General features: G+C 34.4%; 1 pseudogene; it reads right to left on the reverse strand.

The window, feature by feature from the left end:
• Nucleotides 1-3,699: 3,699 nt before the first annotated feature.
• On the reverse strand, nucleotides 3,700-5,067 carry LOC105717186 (succinate--CoA ligase [ADP-forming] subunit beta, mitochondrial-like; annotated as a pseudogene).
• Nucleotides 5,068-5,780: the final 713 nt, after the last annotated feature.

Consider the following 5,780-nt stretch of genomic DNA (forward strand, 5'->3'; position numbering starts at 1 on the left):
TTTAGAATAAACAGCATTTCCATTTTTTAATTTTTTTCTATTTTTTTTCTTGCATTTTGATTTCAGGGATTCATGCTCCATGCTTTATTATTTCTTTTCCTCTTGCTTTAGGCTTATATTGCCATTCTTTTTCTAGTTTCTTAAGGTGAAAATTTAAATTATTAATTTTAGATTTTTTTTCTCTTTTCTAAATTATATGTTCACTGCCATAAGTTTCCCTATAGGCACTGCTTTTGCTGTGTACCAAAAATTTTGATAAATTGTATTTTTATTTTTATTTAGTTCAAAATAGCTTTAAATTATCTTCTTAGATTCATGTATTACTTAGAATTTTATTGTTTGATATTTGGATATTGAAAAATATCAGCTATGTTTCTGCTATTGACTTCTAGTTATTTTCCATTGTGGTCTGAGAGAGTACTTTGTATGGTTTCTATTCTGTTAAATCTATTAAGGTGAGTTTTATGGTCCAGAATGTGGGCTATCTTGATAAATGATTCATGTGTGCTTGAGAAGAATGTTTATTCTGCTGTTCTTGAATAAAATATTTTACAAATATTATTAGTCCAACTGACTGATAATATTGTTCAGTTAAACTATTAATATATTATGGAATTTTCCCCTGTTGTCTCTATTGGTTCCTGATACAGAGGTGCTGAATTCTTCAGCTATAAAAGTGGATTTGTCTACTTTTCCTTTTTGATCTTTCAAATTATATTATATTATTATATAAGTTTTGGAATAAATGTGCAGGATGCCCAAGTTTGTTACATTAGTAAACATGTGCCATTGTAGTTTGCTACACCTATCAACCCATCATCTAAGTATTAAGCCCAGAATGCATTAGCTATTTTATTGATGTTATCCCTATTCCCACCCTCCTGAAAGGCCCCAGTGTATGTTGTTCCCTCCCTGTGCCCATGTGTTCTCATCCTTCAGCTTTCATTTAAAAGTGAGAACATACAGTATTGGATTTTCTGTTTCTGTGTTATTTTGCTTCCAGCTCCATCCATGTTCCTACAAAGGACATGATCTCATTCCTTTTTATGGCTGCATAGTATTCCATGGTGTATATGTACCACATTTTCTTTATGCAATCTATCATTGAGGGGGATTTGGGTTGATTTTTTGTCTTTGCTATTGTGAATAGTGCCATAATGAACATATGCATGCATATATTTTTATAATAGAATAATTTATATTCCTCTGAGTACATACCCAGTAATTGGGATTGCTGAGTCAAATGGTATTTCTGTTTCTAAGTCTTTGAGGAATCACCACACTGTCTTGCACAATGTTCAAACTAATTTACATTTGCACCAACAGTGTAAAAGTGTTCCTATTCTTCCACAGTGTCACCAGCATGTGTTGTTTCTTGACTTTTTAATAATCGCCTTTCTAACTGGTGGGAGATGGTATCTCATTGTGATTTTGATTTGTACTTCTCTAATGATCAGTGATGTTGAGCTTTTTTCCTATGTTTGTTGGTGATATAAATGTCTTCTTTTGAGAAGAGTCTGTTTGTGTCTTTTTCCCTCTTTCTGATTTTTTTTTAATTTGTTGAAGTTCCTTGTAGATTCTGGATATTAGACCTTTGTCAGATGGATAGATTGAAAAAATTTTCTCCAATTCTGTAGATTGCCTGTTTACTCTGATGATAGTTTCTTTTGGTATACAGAAGCTATTTAGTTTAATACGATCCCATTTGCCAATTTTTGCTTTTGTTGCAATTGTTTTTGATGTGTTTGCCTTGAAATCTCTGTCTGTGCCTATGTCCTGAATGGTATTACCTAGATTTTCTTCAAGGGTTTTTATAGTTTTAGGTTTTATATTTAATTTGTTAATTCATCTTGAGTTAATTTTTGTATAAGGTGTAATGAAGGGGTCCAGTTTCAATTTTTTGCATATGGCTAGCCAGTTCTCCTAGCACCATTTATTAAATAAATATCCTTTCCCCATTGCTTGTTTTTGTGAGGTTTGTTGATGATCAGATGGTTGTATATGTGTGATCTTATTTCTGAGTTCTCGGTTCTTTTCCATGGGTCTATGTGTCTGTTTTTATACCAGTACCATGCTGTTTTGGTTACTGTAGTCTTATAGTACAGTTTGAAGTCTAGTACTGACTCCAGCTTTGTTCTTTTAGCTTATAATTGTCTGGCTATTTGGGCTCTTTTTTGGTTCCATATCAATTTTAAAGTAATTTTTTCTAATTCTGTGAAGAATGTCAATGGTAGTTTAATGGTAGTTCTTTCGGTTTCTTACTTTACTTACTTTGATAATCTCTTCTTCATTGCATACAGGTTAAAGATTGTTGTCTTCTTAGAGAAACTGAATCCTTTATTCTTATGCAATGCTGTTATTTGTTCCTGATAATTTTCTTTGTTCTGTAGTCTGCTTTGTCTGAAATTAATATAGTTATAATGGTTAATACTGAGTGTCAACTTGATTGGATCAAAGGATGCAAAGTATTGGTCCTGGGTGTGTCTGTGAACGCGTTGCTAAAGGAGATTAACATTTTAGTTAGTGGACTGGGAGAGGCAGACCCACCCTCAATCTGGGTGGGCATCATTTAATCAGCTGCCAGAATAAAAAGCAAAAAGAAGAATGTGGAGAGATTAGGCTGGCTTAGCCTCCTAGCCTACATCTTTCTCCTGTGCTGGATGCTTCTGGCCTTTGAACATTGGAATCCAGGTTCTTCAGCTTTGGGACTCAGACTGACTTCCCTTCTCTTTAGCTTGCAGATGAGGTGTTGTGGGACCTTGTGATCATGTGAGTTAATACTCCTTAATAAATAAATTCCCCTTTATATGTGTGTGTGTGTGTGTATATATATATTCCCCTTTATATGTGTGTGTGTATATATATATATATTCCCCTTATACACACACACACATATATAAATATGTATGTATATGTATATGTGTGTGTGTATGTGTGTGTGTATATATATATATCCTGTTAGTTTTGTTCTTCTAGAGAATCCTAATACAATAGTTATTTATCTTTTCTTTCTTTTTATTTTTTTGATAAGTGTTAGCATAGTATATCTTATTCCATCTCTTTAACCTGAATCTTTATGTTTAAAGTGGGTTTTTTGTAGAATATACAGGAGTGTCTTATATATTTCATTTACTCTGACAATCTGTCTTTTAATTGGTGTATTTAGAGCATTCACAGTTAAAGTGATTATTGACATGCTTAACATCTACCATGCTTTTAACTATTTTGTTATACTTGTTTTTTAATTTATCTTCTACCTTTTATTTAAATTGAGCATTTTATATTATTCTATTTTATCTCTTCTCTATCTATAAATTTTACCTCTTTTTAAAAGGGTAGTGCAGCAATTTCATTATTTTTCTTCGTATTTATTTTGTTTGTAGGACTCTTGTCAATGTAGAACTTTATATCTAACAATATAAACAGGCATATTGCAAGTGATATTCTGTAAAAGTGAAAAAGACTGACTGATAAAACAAAACAAAACAAAACTAGACATGTGTATTATATGTTCTTTATATAAATAGTCCATTCTGAATAGCAGAATTAAATGCAGACCAAATGCTTCTAAAAGTTTCTGTGCCTAGATCACAGTTACAATCTTCACACATTAAAAAGAGAAAGAACAATAACACAGAACACATATTTTTAACGATCATGGCACAATTATCATTTTCAGTCATTCACTGGCTTTTTAGATCATATTAGCAACTTAAATTTTTTATCTACATGAGTTGGCTTGATTAAGGTCACTATTTCAGAGAGATTTAAAGCCATTCTAGAAGCTTCTATGCTATTAGTGCCTTAGCATCATTTACTAGTGTACCTTGTAAATTAACTAGTGTACCTTGTACTTCAGTAAAATAGTGTACCTTGTAAACTAGCATAGTTGTGAATGTACCACAATAGGTATTTTAATTTCCAAATCTTTTACTGACAAAACTGTACTATGTGTAATAATATCAAGGGATTCCTCCAAAAATGTTGATCAGAATAGCCAGTATCTATTTTTATCTGAAGTGATAAGCATAAATGCTTCCATTACTTGATAGGCTGTAGCACTACCATGAACAACAAGGAAGCTGGTTGGAGTCTCTTCATGAAGTGTTATTATATCTATTGTGTTATAGCCAAACCAGCACCATTTACTAGACAGCCTATTTTTCCATTGAGGTCAGTGTAGTTGAGATGTGGCTTAACTTCATCATTATTCCTTTCATCTTCCTGAGTCCAGTCATGTAGATCAAAGATCTTCTGGTGATAGGCTGAATTAGAATCAAAATGAATCTTGGTGTCCAAACTTAGCAGACTTCCATCTGAATCTCCTACCACTGGGCTTATTTTTATCAAGGTTGTGTTGTATTTCAGAAAAAGATTGTAAAGCTTGACCACGTTTTCTTCCACAGAATCTACAATATTAGATGAAAATCTTATCTTCTGTGCAAGCCAGAGCTTGTTCCTTTTTGATGCCTTCTACAACATCAATAGGTTCTTTATTACGTCGGGAGTCTCAGCAGAAACATCTTCAGTGTTGACATCACCTTGCAAACTTCCTATTTATACTGAACCTTGAAATGACCTTTCCATTGTTACTGGAAAGTAGTATTCTCTCCTGGGATATTTTTGCTCACAGACTAATACTTGAGTCCATATTTTGTCCTTTTCTCCTGTTTGTTTGGTAAGCAACTTTTTCCCAATCATTTGAGAGGAAACAGCTTTTGCTTCTTGAGAGAAAACTATCTTCACTCCTCTTTTGGGACTGCTTTCAAATGTTCCTTTTTCTCTACCACAAGTAAAATTCTGTGCTATTATCACAACATCTTTAGAACCAATTTTTTTTTACGATTGCTTTAGCTTCTTCTAGTAACTTTGCCACATATCCTTTGAGAAGGGAGACACCAGCTTCTTGCAACTATTTTATATTCATGTATTCATGCAGTGAGAGATTCCTTCGCTGTTGCTGCTGTACTTGGAGTTATTAGTTACTGAACAATTCAGAAATTTCCAGAACCTGGGCAGTGGACTATAGTATGATCTGGTCTGGGACTGATGGTGCCAAAAGGTGGCAGCTAATTGTCAGCTGTAGAACATGAAGGCCACCGTTCCTAAGTCTGACCCTATCCCCTCCTTCTGTGTGCCTCCAGCCACTTGTAATAGATAATTTCCAATTCTCTTTTCCCGTTCCTTATATCATTGCCATCATTCATTCTACTTATACATATGCTGTAATCATCTACTACATAGTTGCTGTTATTACTTTTTTTTTAAATTGCATTTTAGGTTTTGGGGTACATGTGAAAAACATGCAAGGTTGTTGCATAGGTACATACGTGGCAGTGTGATTTGCTGCCTTCCTCTCCTTCACCTATATCTGGCATTTCTCCCCATGCTATCCCTCCCCAACTCCCCACCTCCCAGCTGTCCCCCCAACTCCCCCCTAACAGACCCCAGTGTATAGTGCTCCCCTCCATGTGTCCATGTGTTCCCATCGTTCAACACCCGTCTATGAGTGAGAACATGCGATGTTTGATTTTGTGTTCTTGTGTCAGTTTGCTGAGAATGATGGTTTCCAGGTTCATCCATGTCCCTACAAAGGACGCGAACTCCTCGTTTTTAATGGCTGCATAATATTCCATGGTGTATGTGTGCCACATTTTTCCTGTCCAGTCTATCATCGATGGGCATTTGGGTTGGTTCCAGGTCTTTGCTATTGTAAACAGTGCTGCAGTGAACATTCGTGTGCATGTGTCCTTATAGTAGAATGATTTATAATTCTTTGG

Source organism: Aotus nancymaae, unplaced genomic scaffold (genome assembly GCF_030222135.1).
Source record: "Aotus nancymaae isolate 86718 unplaced genomic scaffold, 86718_ANA_hifiasm-v0.15.2.pri h1tg000017l, whole genome shotgun sequence".
NCBI lineage: Eukaryota > Metazoa > Chordata > Mammalia > Primates > Aotidae > Aotus > Aotus nancymaae.